Source organism: Arvicanthis niloticus, chromosome 1 (assembly GCF_011762505.2).
Source record: "Arvicanthis niloticus isolate mArvNil1 chromosome 1, mArvNil1.pat.X, whole genome shotgun sequence".
Taxonomy (NCBI): Eukaryota; Metazoa; Chordata; class Mammalia; order Rodentia; family Muridae; genus Arvicanthis; species Arvicanthis niloticus.
In genome coordinates, this window is record NC_047658.1 from 130575847 (window position 1) to 130590543 (window position 14697).

At 44.1% G+C, this 14697-nt stretch overlaps 1 protein-coding gene across 15 annotated transcripts in view; it reads left to right on the forward strand.

The window, feature by feature from the left end:
* The window catches only part of Trpm3 (transient receptor potential cation channel subfamily M member 3), a 514024-nt gene that overhangs the window by 458719 nt on the left and 40608 nt on the right, over positions 1 to 14697 (forward strand). The window lies entirely within an intron of this gene.

The following is a 14697-nucleotide window of genomic DNA, read 5'->3' on the forward strand; positions in this document are numbered from 1 at the left end:
ACTTACAGGGCATCCTGCTATATATTCAGATTTCCCAGGCTGTACCGAGGCAGGAGAGAAATGAATCATGCTCTTGAATGCATTAAATACAGGTCTAAATTTAGTCCTCCTTTCTGCCTCTCTGGGTATTTTTACAAGTTTAGATAGTACTGTGGAAGCAGACTGTCCAGGACTTACTTTCCACCATGACAACTGAACATTACCTAGCCGTTTCTACTCTGAATTAGCTATCCAATCTTCTTAGTACATGGGTCAATTTTTTTTTCTTACTGCCTGGGGCTTTTTCATCTGAAATTAATAGGTAATCTGAAGAAAGAGGTGGAGGTTGTTTTGTTTTGTTTTTAATTGACTGATTGAATGTAGCATTTTGCTGTTAATACAATCCCTTGCTCTTTGGTATCCAGGATGCCTCCATGGCTTTGACTCAAACAAGGGTCGAGCATGTGTACGGAAAGCTCAAGTACTGTCCTGAATTACTTTTCTGCCTCCAATTAATTATTCCCTGATTTGGGGTATGGAAGTAGGACAGCTCGAGTGTCTGAAATACACTTGCCAGGGGGAAGCAAGGGACACTGAGAGCCAGAAGGGTGTCGAGTGGGATATGTCTCGGTCATCTCACTCCGGTTCTCAGAGCTCAGGGCTAGGCTTCTGTTTGGAATTCCAGACTGACCTCTGATGGCTTCAGAGTACACTGATGCCTAACAGCTATAGCATGCAGCATGTTGCCCAACCAGGAAAAAATAGTCTGGGAAAAGAAAACTGGGGCCAGTGCCAAACATTGGGGAAAAGGGAGATTGTTTCATTAGGTTTTATTTTCTCAAACTGCTAAGGAAGCTAGCCAGCACTGGGCTGTCCCTGAAACAGTCAGCCCACACTATAGAGAAGAGCCACATGACTTGTTTACTAATACAAACTTGGGCTCGGGAGGTTTACAGAGAACAGAGGGATCTGCCTTCGGCCGCTGCCATGAAACCACATGCATTCTCCTGCCACGATTCCACTGTAGTTGCTCACAGGTGGGACTCTATTTAGAGTCCACTCTTCCTTCAATGGGTATTTTTTTTTTCTGCCTAGGAGCTGGAAACCAGATTCTTTAGACAAACACAGAAGAGACACTGCCTTCGAGGTGCTTACAGTTCAGCAGGAGCAAACTGCCATTGACAACCAAGTTATTGAGGCAAAGCTCAGATAGGGAAATCTGCCAGTTCCACGTGGAGTCGGAGCATGCTGTAATAGACAAGGCTGAGCAGAGAGCCCTGAAACACAAGCAGATGTGTGCTAGGCAGATGGGAGCAGGGGGTGTGAAGGAAGAATAGCATTCCAAACTGAGACCTAGAGTGGCAAGCTCTAGGCACAGAAAATGATCAAGTATAGCTCACTATAATGTGAGAGGTAGGAGACAGGAAGCAGGACAGATGGGTGTGGAGGAGAGGGGGAGGGAGAAGGAGAGGGAGACCATGGAGAGGAGACCTTGGAGAAAGAGGACAAGGGGACAGAAGAGATGAAAGAGCATTCCTTTTTTTTGTTTGTTTGTTTGGTTTTGGAGACAGGATTTCTCTGTATAGCCCTGGCTGTCCTGGAACTCACTCTGTAGACCAGGCTGGCCTCGAACTCAGAAATCTGCCTTCCTCTGCCTCCCAAGTGTTGGGATTAAAGGCGTGCGCCACCACTGCCCAGCCGAAAGAGCATTCCTAATGGAGCTGGTAATGGGGAAGAAGGGCAGCATGAGACCAGAGGAAGGTAAAACCAGAAAGACCTGGGCCAAGACCATATGGTGCAGAGGGGATAAAAGAAGTGGGTGGGGATTCAAAATGGGGGGATTGGAGCTCACCCTAAGAATCCTGACTTAGTATAAAGTATAAAAGCCACTTACTGAGATACTTGCAGGGGAGGAATATACCCAAGGCTGGTGTCCCACTGGGGTGGGATTGAGTTTGTAGACTTATAGAGAGCCCAGACTTGCAGCTCAATAGGATGACCTGGACTGTAAATGAAATAAATTTTAAACAGGAGACTGAGAAAATGGCTCTATGGTTAGCATTGGCTGTTCTTGCAGAGAGCCCAAATTCAGTCCACGGCATCCATATCAGACCGTGCACAAACTCCTGTTGCTCCAGTTCCGGGGATCTGATCCCCTCTTCTCACCTCCACGGGTACCTACATGCAAGTGGCGCACATACAAACAAGCAGGCAAACATGCACATACATAAATACAGATTAATTGACTTAATTACAAAGAACTGAAATGGAAATGCAGATTTTAGGATCAAGAATGTCTCTTCCTGTCAAAGTCATGGTGGCTGAGCACAAGTACTGAATCCCCCAACTTGTAACTGAAGAAGAAACTTTGAGTTCCCATCTGGCTATGGGGACCATCTTGTCACCTAACTGCTAATTTATCATTTAGAGAAAAGCAATATAAGACCGACGTCTCTGTCCCTTTCAATAGAAACAAGTCAGTACATTTCCTTACATGTTATATTTTATCTTGGCCTCTTTAACAAGTACAAGAAATTATCCTTAAAAAGAGGAGCCCTATAAAGTAAGAGAAGACTCCCGGATCAACAGTGATGAAAACCAAATGGGCCATAGCAGCCTGCAGAAAGAGGACCCCAAATCCGAGAATGTTTGGGCAAGACATGTCTACGCACACACACACACACACACACACACACACACACACACACTTAATATGATACAGAACCTCATACCACATCAATAAACCTCCAGTTGGAAATGTGGTGGGTACCTTTTGTCCACTGCTCAGGTTCCTCTCACCCCCTTTTCCAGCTTTTGCACCCAGCCCTCTGCTTCTGTGGTCTTTAATGCTGGGCTCACCTGCCACATTCAGACAACTTCCCTGGGATCCTTGAAGTCTCTTCAACACCCAGAGAACCTAAGGTGACCTCAGAGTTAGGGTGTTTCAGGGAATCCTGCACCTTGCTTCTAGCAGTTGGATTCGGGGAATATAAAAGCTTAGTTATTATGACTTTTGTTGAAGCCCACTCTCCTGCCTTTAAACTGCAGAATACCTTTCTGCAAGAACAGTCCAGCCCATAGAATCAGGTGTGAGCTTAGACTGCGCCTGAAGTTGTGCCTTTTTTTTTTTTTTAACTTTAATCCTCCTTTGTTCTGATACCACTGGGCATATTCTCTTTAGTAAATAAATTACATTCATTTTAATGCTTTCCTCAGGGATTCTTCTGGAAGAAACCAGCCTGAGTTAGGCCCTCAGACTCTAAGTCTCCTCAGCTAAATCCCAACATCATTCACACTAAAAACTCCTTTCCAGTATGGAAGGAAACCAAGAGCATCCTGTGTTATATATACAGCAGATGGCTGATCCAACCACCTACATTTACAATGTGACAATCATCTCTCTCATTACCTACTTCTTAGCTTCGTATCAGGATAACAAAATGCCCAAGACCAGGCTCTTTACGATAAAAGATTTACCTAGGCGTGGTGAACCACACCTGTATCCCAGCACTTGAAGGTTCAAGCTGGAGACTCACAAGTTTGGAAATATCCCTCTAAAAGAGAGATAAAAGAAAAAATAAGAAGAGAGAGAGAGAGGGAGGGCTTGTTTGTTTGGTTCTGCAGCTTCATGAGATAGCAGCTTGACACTGGCATCTTCTGGGCTCTGGTGAGGGCTTCATGATGGATGCTGTCATAATGGTGGGAGTGTGTGAGGAAGAAATCACATGGCAACACAAGAAAGAAGAGACAGACTGTCAAGAGCAAAGTTCACCCTGTTTCATAAAACTCCACTCTTGAGAGAGCGGACCCACTCTGCATGGCTGCAATGAGTCTCTTTTTGGGATGGCTCCATAGCCTTCACATGGACCCCTGCTCTCAAAGGTCTGTCTCTTGCAACACCACACAGCATACTGAGCCCCCAGTATATGACGTCGGAAGTTCAAATCACACACAAGTTCCAGCAATATAGAGCTGTGTATGGTGGTGCACACTTGAAATCCCAGCAGCTGGGGAGGCTGAGAAAAGAGTGAGACCCTGGCCCCAAAAGAAAACAAAATCCATAGCATCATTTGTGGTAGAAACACGATTATGCCTTCTTTAATAGCTGAGCTCAGTAGTTGTAAGGCAAGGCATAATGCTCTCAGGAGTCTCTCCAAGATGCCATGCTTGAAGCTTAAAGGGCCACTCTATCCCACCTTGGGATCTTTCATTCCACATTCTTAAATTCTTGCTTGGTACCCAGAAGGCCCAAAAGGAAATAGAAAAAATATTCAGACATGTTTCTGTCTTAAGGAATTTGTAAATCAGGCCAGGTAGATGTGAGCAAAATTTTTCTAGAATTCGAGCAACATTTTTCCAGAAATGACTAGATCAACATCTGATTGTTTCAAAGCAATGTGGCCTCTGTCAGAGTTTACAGTGTTGCCATTGTGTCCCCAAAGTGGTCCGAGATATTAGGTAAATAGGTAGATATGATTATGTGTCAATGAAACTTTATTTACAAGAACAGAAGGCAGGCCAGATCAGCCACTCAGACTGATTAGAGTTCTGACTAAGCCAACCAGCCCTGCAAGTATATTGGTCTCTTTCTTACCACCGTCAGTTGACCTCCAGGATGGAATCAGTTTCCCTACTACTCAAGATTTCTCCAAAAGCATTAGATGTGCTTACTTCCTAGAAATATTTTATTCTAATGAAGTGGGCCAGCAGGGAAGATAACGTCAGCATCAGTTGTTACTGGGTTCCTGTGTGTATGAGAAAAGCACACTACTTATTGGGTGGATCTGGTTTCCAGGTGACAAAAATCAGATGCTGCCAGGAAGTCAATGTTTACCTTATAACTCCACTTATCTCTATTTTGAATACATCCTCTTAAAACTGGGAGGGCCATCACTGAAAGTGTGGGGTATGGATTAGGCTGGACGGGGCAGGATGCAGCGCTCATTCACCAGTGTTTCCTATTGAACATCAGTGTAGCTCTTGCAGTCTTGTGAAGGTATAATGTCTCTCCTCTCCACAGTCCCTAGAAACTCTGTGTCCCAGAAGCCCTGCTGCTTCTAACGGAACTCCCAGGATCACACATCCTGGTCTCACAAGGCACAGGTCAACTGGCATTCACTCTGGTCCACACTCACGTGTGCGTGCAGGCCTCCATTCTCTTTCTTTTGCAGCCCTGCTTCAGCCAGGACACTTGAATATACTTCCTAGATCTTTCTTCCTGTGTCTCCTTCTCCAAACAGTCTCAGATCCCTGGGAATTTGTAAGAGATCACCAGAAAGGTACACAGGCTGTCTCTGGGTTCTGCATGATAGTTTTCCTCACTATGAAATGGTGAGAACAAAGCCAACATCGGCTCAAAAGACAGGATGGGAAAGTGATGGGCTTGTCATCCCTTGTATCCACCGTGGATTGACTTTAGGATTCCACCTCATCCTGTGGCTACCAAACTCCACAGATGTTATATTTGAGATAGTGTGTGTGTGTGTGTGTGTGTGTGTGTGTGTGTGTGTGTGTGTAGCTTTGGCTGTCCTAGAACTAGCTTTTGAAACCACACCAGCCTCAGACTCACAGAGATCTACCTGCCTTTGCTGGGATTAAAGGTGTGTGCCACCACTGTCCAGCCAGGTCCCTTATATAAAATGCTGTAGTGTCACGCATATCTTATGAGCATTCTCCTGTATACCTTAAGTCAACTCAAAATTGCAAATACCCAATATTGTGTAAGTGCTAAGGGAGTGGTTATTCTTTCTGGTTTAGGGAATAACATGTTTGGTGCAATGTTTTGGGTTTTTTCTCCCCACTCCCCAGTATTTTCCTTTTATAGCTAGTTAATACAAAGCCTTGAGAAACCATGAGCCAACTACATCTCAAAGTCCTATTTCACCACATTAATTTAGCCATCTTGTAATTAAAAACTGGGTGTTCCCAATAAAAATAAGTGTATAGGTTCCTTAAGACTGTGCCTAATCTATACTTCTAATGGAAATTGCATGTGAGGAATTATGATCTGTAGCTCTGTCTTTCTAAATCATTTCTCTGCATAGCTACAAGGGTTTTAAAGATTATCAAGATGACAGTGGGTCTAGAGAGTTCTTCTAGAATACTCCTTTGCAGTAGAATTATTTGTGATGGAACTGTCCTATCTGGTACCATAGCTGCTGGTCTCCTGTGGCTTCTGAGTACTTGAAATGTAGCCAGTATGAATGAAGAACTAAAACTTCTATTTTATCTTATTTTAATTAATTGGGATTTGAACTCAAGTAGCTCTAGTGGGTGTCCTATCAGACAGCTAAGCCATAGGACAAAAAGTTTCCTTTAGTATGCCAACTCCATGGGAGCAAAAACACATCTATCTGCTCACCGTTGTAGCTTCCGCAGCTCAAGCTGTGTCAGGCACAAAGTAACATCTCAGAAAGTCTCCAACGCATGGTTAAACACCCTGATGCAAGACTCAGAGAAAAGCAATGCTGTTAACTGCATTTGAAAATCAAGCAAACAAGATTTTAGTAAACAGACACATGGAGGGAGCGAAGTCAAAGTGCCGGAAATGGAAAGTAGCTGAGTAGTTATAAAAGAACTGCAAACTGGGGTTCATTTAAAAGGGGTGATTAAGGATTCATAACACACGCATGCATGAGGTAAAGAGTTAAGGGGAGAAACGTACCCTGAAAGGAAATCCAAGAGTTGATTACATTATGAAACTAAGCTATAATTTTTTAGAAAATCGTAACCAAGTTCAAAAAATATATCACTGGGGCCACCCAGAACCCCCTCTGACTGGCGATCTGAATTCTTGCTTAGGCTGCGAGGCTAAGCACTGCAAGGGAATATAAATAAAAGTTAAAAATATCTTTCTGGGTTCCCCGAGGGACAAGCCTGACTGCATAGGGGTTGATGTCAAAAGTATCCCCTCTCCAGGAAAAAGACATCGGGATGGGTATGACCCTCATGCCTCACTGGACAATAACAGGAGGACCGGAGCCATTACAAGGTCCCCTTTAATTACTAGAGGTCAGGCCTTTATCCCTGCCTTGGCAAGATTAGAATTGCCACAGCCCTTCTATACTTGGAGAAGGGAGGAGATGTCAGGGGCAGCCCTGCTTATACACTGAAGGCCTAAAATCAGCCATAGCCTAAAATCAGCAATAGAGCTGACATACATGCCTGCTAACACAAAGTCTTGGGTCTCTGTGGAAAAACACTGAAACAGATGGCTATAAGCTATTGTAAACAGGCAAATTTTGTGGAAATCTACCAGCCTGAGTTGTCATAGACCTTGTAAATAGGCAGCCTTGACGGATAGTACCAACTTAGATAAGGACAAGTGAATCATAGGCAGAATCATAGTGACCTGTCCCCTGAACCTTCACCCAGCTGATACCCTGTTCTGAAAGATATCTGTACTCCCCCTGAACACCTATGCTCCTGTGTCATCCCCTTCCCCACATCCTGCATTTTTGTGTTTATAACCCCTGTGTTAAAAAGTAAAAATTATGATTTGATAATTTTAAAAAATGATAGACTGTAATCTGGAAAAAAAGAATTAAAACTGATACATTTTTATATATCAAAAAATAATTATATAAATTATATGATCTAAAAAAGTCAAGAAGAATCTCCAGAGATTTTGGTGAGGAGAAGAAGAAAAGTGAAAACCATTTTGAAGGGCTGCAAGATGGCTCACTGGGTACAGGCACTTGCTGCCAAGCATGATGACCCAAGTTTGATCCCAGTGACTCATGTGGTAGAAGAAAAGCCATCTAACATCCATATTTGTGTACGCACGCACACACACACACACACACACACACACACACACATAAACAAAAATAAATAAATACCATTTTCACAGGAAAAAAAAAGAAATATATCACTGACAAAGCCATCATTTCAATATATACACAGAGATTAGCTGTTTGCACATCTATAAAGAAATTAATAAAAAAAAAAAGGGAGGGGGTCCTTCTCTGTGAGAGCACGGAGAAAGGAAGAGAGGCCTGTGTGAACCTAGCAGCAGACCAGAATGGGCCCCACAGAGTCCCCCTGCTCTGAGTTGTGCCACGACAGCGATAATTGCTGTACATCCTGTAACCACAGCCCTTCCCAAACGCACAGTGTTCTGACCAAACACAGTAAGGCAGATGGTTGATCCCCACCAAAAGCAGAGCCAAGGACAGCCATTTTAATTATTTTAACCGATCTGTATTAACAGTAGCCAACAAACAGCCTCATCTGCACACAGGTTAACAATTAGCAGATCATTCCAGCAAAGCACCTATATTAATAGTTTGCCCTGAAGACCGTGCGGATAGAAGGAAGAAGGGACGTGCTAGGGATTTTGGAAGACATTTGTCCCCTGGAGCAAATAGCTTCCTGCAGCTAGATTTTAGGCCGCATCTGTCGGGGGATGTTTAACTGAATCTTGCTTGGCTTTTGGCCAAATATTTGGTCTCTAGACTATCTGGCTCAAGGTTCAAGATGAGTTCTGTTTAGAAGACCCCAGCAGTTTCAGGTCCAATATGGGATTTTGAGTCTTTGTCTTAGTGGCATCCTCAGTTCTGGTGGATAACTATTTCTTGCTCTGGGCTGTAGTGACACTGGACATATTTTCTCTGTTGGTCCTTCTCTGTGGACAGTAAATTTCACCATCTACTACAGGAGAGAATGTAGGAAACATCCTGCTACCCTAGTTTGAATGGGTCCATTCATTGATACTGAACACTTCCGTGTGTCAGGCTCTTTGCCAGAAGCTGGGGTTAGGAAAAAAAAAAAAAAAAAAAAAAAAGAGTTTACTTCATTGCCTTTGAAGTACAGTTAATGGGAGGATTGGCACATCAACAAAACATTACAAATTGATGGGATTTATTTCTATAGAGGTGACTTATAAGCAATTCACTCACAAGACAGAGGAGTACAGTTTAATTTAGCAGTAGCTCGGGGAGCCACAGCAAAGCAGAGAGGTAGAGAAAGCAATGTGTGGTCAGAGGCATTTGCCTGGTGATAAGAGTTAAGCTGGATTGTGAATGGACTTAGGAGTCTGTCAGACAGATAAACCATTCTAAGGAGGAGACAATCATGTCTGAAGTCAGAGACAGATGACAAGGCATGTCAGGTGCTCACAGATGGCACTGGAATGAGCAAGGACAGGAGGTCTTCTTCCTCTGCCAGCCGAGAACTAATCCCCAGGTTAGTTCCAGATACAAAGCACTCCCGGGCCACCTGAGCCTGCCCTGGTTTGCCATGCTGCTTTCATCTGGCTTTTTATGTGGCCTCTGGCTGCACTATCTGAGGTTCTAGGGGACGAGCTGGGATCAGCACCTGTGTCCGTCTCTTCTACTAGTTCTTGGAAGAATGAATGGGGACGAGGTTAGAAAGACAGATTGTTAGCAAACACGTTACATGCCAAGCTAAGAAAGTTGGGGGTTTTCACAGTTCATCTTATGTGCAGCCCCTTTCTAAGTGAGATCTCTAACTTAAGAAACCCAACTGTGAGAGAAAGGAGGTTGGGGGGGGAGGGGAGACAGAGAGATCATGGCTAGAAAAATACACCACTCCCATGCTCACTTCAGAGAAACCAGAGAAGGCAGAATAAACGTTCTTTGTTCCAAATCTCCCCTGACCAAGGAACAGCAAGCTTCCCTTCAAAGAGCCAGGATCCCCAGACCAGGTTAAACCTGCAGACTCATCTCCCCTTCCTGTAAAGTATTTGCATGTTTAATCTTAACTCTCCAAATTGCTGAAATCAGCACTAGGGAAGGGGAGCTGGAAGCAGGACAGGAAATGCCACAGCAGATGGCTCCGCCTGGGTGAAGTCGGCTTTGAGCAGACAGAGGGCAGCATGAGGCAACTGTGTGACTGCAGGGCAGGGAGCAGGGCCCAGGCACGGTGCAGTAAAAGGACTGCGCCTACATGGCGGTTCTGCCAAGCACCTTGGCAGACGTCTCGCTTTCTCCAAACACTATCCTTATGCTGCCTGAGCTATGTCGGCTAATGCCTGTTTTAAGTATCGGGATCACCTGATGCTCCAAAGCCCTAGGCCCCCAGTTCCCCCACAGACCAGCATTGCCAGTTCAATCTATCTCCTTCTCCCCACACTCTACTTCCTCTCATTTGGCCCTAGAGAAGTACACAAGGAGAGGGGAGGAACAAGAACCAGTGTGTGCATGTGTCTTCCGCCTTCTCTGTTCCTCTCCATCCCTCTCCTCCTCCCCTCTTCCCCTCTGCCTCCCTCCTCACCTTTTGCTTTTTCATTTTTAGTCCATCCTTTGCCAGCCTACAAATACATCAGGCATGTATTACACTAGAAACCTAGAGGTTAAAAAAAAGATGGGGGGTGAGTGTGTTGGGACAGCCACAAGAAGCAGAAATGTGCCCAAAGAGACTTCCTTATGATCACAGGGGTGGAAAAAAAAAAGTCTCCCAGGATCTGGCATGGTAGGATATTCTCTAATATGCTCAAGGCTGTGAGTTTGGTTCCCAACACTGCCAAATAAATGATGATGATGATGATGATGATGATGATGATGATGATGATGACGATTGTTGACAATGACCTCCCAAAGTTCAAATCCATTCCACTGATCCTCAACCAAGGATAATGTCACCACTCACCCTTACCCAGAAAGGGGATATTTGGTCTTAGAAATTTTTTGGCTTTATTTTATTTTTTTAAAACTTTTATTGAGTTCATTCTTTGACAATTTCACACATTTATAGTGTTCATTCTGATTATAACACCATTTCTCTCCCACCCCTATTATTTCTCTCTGTTCCCACTGAGAAGTCCCCTTCAAATTAATGACTTTGTTATTGTTGCTGTTGTGACCCACTAAGTTTAAGCAGGATTGTCTGTGTGACTATGAGTTTGGAACTATCTTCTAGAGCCTGGTAGACCATTTGGTGGTTATACAACTTAAGACAAGGACTATGCTTTACCCAGAATTCATCAGTCGTAGCCAATAGTTCAGTATCAAGGAGTATGGCCCTGTAAGCTCCACCCATATCCACAATTAGGCTGTTAATAGGCCCACTCTTGTGTATGTCTATTTCAGACAGCCATAGCTGTCGTGGCGTCCACTGACTGCATTGACTGTATGACTGCATTTCACACAGAGGGCCTCTCCTTATCTTCCTTTTTTTCTGTTTCCCTCTCTCGTGCTATTCCCTAAGCCTTAAAGATGGTGGTATAAATGCCGTATTTAGGGCTGAGCTATCAAATGTCACTTATTCTCAGCACCTTGAGCAGCTATGTGTCTCTGGAGTAGCATTTGTCTATGGCTATAAACATAGATTATTTTAAAGGAAACATGGCACACTGATGATTTAGAAAAAAAATTACTTAAGTTCACCTCTGGAGCCTAATACCTCCTCAGCAATGGATTTTGACAGCGTTTTCAATACCAAGTATGAATTCTCTCCTGTGGAATGGACGTAAAATCCAATAAGAAAGGGGTTGGTTAGCCCCATGACTGTTGTGCCACTACAGCCCCAGTGACACATTGCCTAAGTTTGCCTAAGCACTTGCCTATCTCACCTAACTGGTTGCTTTTTGTAACAACTGGATGCGCCCACTGATGCCTTTTCTTTACCAGAAGCCTTTAGCACTGTGAATGCTAGCCAGCAGGGAAGGGTCCTCCAGCTCAGTTCCAACTTGGTTTCTCAGTATCTTGCAACTGAAGTGTGTAGCTTCTTATCAACTAGCTCTGGTAGTGAAGAAGACAAGCTTATGTTGTTTTGAGGGCCTTTGACTCCTCCTTGGCCAACAACTCATAGGAAGTATCTCACACATGCCACTAGGGAATTTGTTGAGTGGTCCTGTGGCTTCTAGGAACGGCGTTTTCAGACACACAGAATCTAACTCTCTCTTTTTCTTACGTTTTTAAATTGGCTTTAAAGGTAGTAAATTTCCACTTGGATTTTTCACATATCTTTAGTTTCAGTTAGTTCCCCTTCCCTCATGTTCCGTCTCTATCATACCCCTTCACTCATCTCTGCTTAAACTTTCCACCAGCACCACCTCCTCCACCACCACCACCACTACTACCACCTCCTCCAGCCCCACCTGCACCCCTGTCACAGGTCCTCTCTCTGTTTTCATATCACCAATACTATATATTTCCCCTCCATTAAGGTATCACCTACCCCAATGGCCTTTTTTGGGTGCCCTTACTTCTACAGGTACTCCAAGTTAAGCACAAAACAAAGATCTGAAGTTGGGATTCACATCTGAGAGAAACCATATGGCATTTATCTTTCTGAGCCTGGGTTACTTCACTTGGTACAATTTTTTTTCTAGTTCTATCCACTTACCTAACAATTTCATAATTTCATTTTTTCTTCACAGCAGACTAAAATTCCAATGTGTATGTAGCACATTTTCATTATCCATCCATCAGTTCACTGATATCCTGGCTTATGCCATTTTCTAGCCATTGTGAACAGAACACTTACGAACGTGGGCCAGCGAGTTTCACAGAAACAGGATGTGGCAACCTTTAGGTATATACACAGGAGTGCTCTATCTGATCAAATGGGAGTTTTATTTCTCTGTTTCATGATTTCATACCACATGATATGATTTCCATAGTGGCTGCACCAGTTTATACTCTAGGAGTATTTGGATTGTCATAAGTTGGAGGGTGACACTAGATCTAGAAGTGGAGGCCAGGGGTGCCAAGCATCTTCCTCTAGTGTCTCAGACAGGATCACCCATCCTCCATGCTAACCAGGACTACTGAGGTTGAGAAAACTCTGGCCTACTTACATTCAAAGTTCAATTCCCAGTCATTACTTCATAAAGGGAAAGACCACAGTGCAGTTGTCTCATCATCTGGAAAGTCCTAAAAGGAAATTCTAAAAGGGCCCCAAAGCCTAAGAAACTGAAGCTGGACCTGTAGAGTTCTGTGTCTCCATTGTCACCCTTCTTGCAGAGTTTAAGACAGTCTCTCTCTCTCTATGCTTGGCTGAGTTAGGAGATCACACAGAGATGGTGTCTGGATAGCCAAAGGACGAACTGCTCCTGGCAAATCACAGAAAGTCTCATCTCCTGATTTCTGTCAGCCATGGGGCATCATCACTGTATACGAGTGAGAAGAGCCTGGGATGCCTAGCCTATCCATCAGAAGCCACGAACATTTGGCCACGCTAGGTGAAGTCACCTTTAATGTTTCTCTTCCCAACTTTGTGAGAGCCCTCAGTCAGTTTGCATGCATGCTGGGAAAGCACTACAATACGCTGGTAAAGAAAGTGATAGAATGACCTCAGAAATTCTACTGGAATCCAGGAATCCCAGCTCTGTCAGTCCAGTGCTTCGCTTGAGATGAGACATGAAAGAGGACCACACCACCTTGAAGGGGCTCAGTAGTTATAGTTACTAGTCAATGCCAGCCAACCAAACTTGAAACAGTTCTTAAACACAGGACAGTGACTTGCCTGAGCAACCCATGGGGACTCAGCTTCCCAAAAACACAGTTCCTGAAGCAAAGAGGTGAGGCTGCCGTGTGCCCTTTTTAATATTCTGAATGAGGGCGTCAGAAGTAAAATGCCACTGTGAACTGAATGGTTACAGTACTGCACAGGAAGGCCAGTTGCTGACAAGCTCTTCAAAGTCACTCGTGCCACCTGAGGAACATAATGTTCACCTATGGAGGAATGCTGTATGATGCATGCGGTTCTATTATGCAGGAAGTAATTGAATATACAGGGCAGGGGACTCCTCTCCCAAGCAGGGCAAGCTCTAAAAGACTGGATTCTTTTCAGTAGATTTAAGATTACAAACCCTAGCAAGTATCAAAAAAAAAAAAAAAAAATCTCGCTGCCTTTTGCCAAGTGGACAGCAGTTATATTTAATCAGATTGTACTGACTTTGTGTGTGACAAAGACGAGGTCAGGGGCTCTGTCAGCTTCTTGTGGCACAACCGAGGAAAGGGAAAGTCAATTAGCATTTGTGGAGTCCCTAATGCAGTAGCTGGCACCAGGACAGGCCTATGACACATTGCAACTCCCTAGTCCTAGGAGTTGATAATGGACGCAAAGAGAAATGAAGAATTGGCCAAGGCACACAGCAGAGGCTGATCTAGAACCCAGGCCTAATGCCCAAGTCTGTGTTCTTACTTTCTACATGATAGCAGAAGACTGCTTCTGATTCCAGACCTCGTCTCTTTGGCCTGAACCTCTCTACAGTCCTGGGGCCTATCAGGCATTCATTTACTTCGTCATCATGTACTGAGTATCCTGCTCAACACTGGAGATGTAAAAAAATTGTAACAGTTTTCTGGCCATTCTGAAAGTGTACATTGTCATAATACCAACTGTTAAGAGGGTCATGAAGGTTGGGTCCAATCATGTCCAATGAAGGGACATCCTTTTGCCTACTGGAAGGTGGTTATGACTCTAGACCAGTGACACTTTAGATACACTCAGGAACCCTTTTCATGGATGATTTAGACACTCTAACATGAGGGGTGGGGAAGAAACCATACTGTATCTCCCGAGTGTGACCTCAGCTGTCTTTATGAGGATGTAAAATAGCATCCAGCATCCAAACAGCGGATACCCTGGTAATGCCAACAAGATTGCAGTATTGACAAAGGAAACAGCTGGGGGTGGAACAGATAGATACTGCTGGGGAGAGACAACTAAAATGTGTGCCCTGGGATGCAGGCCACACTACTACACTGCATGCAACACACTTAGGGCACAGACTTTACAGAAAGGTTT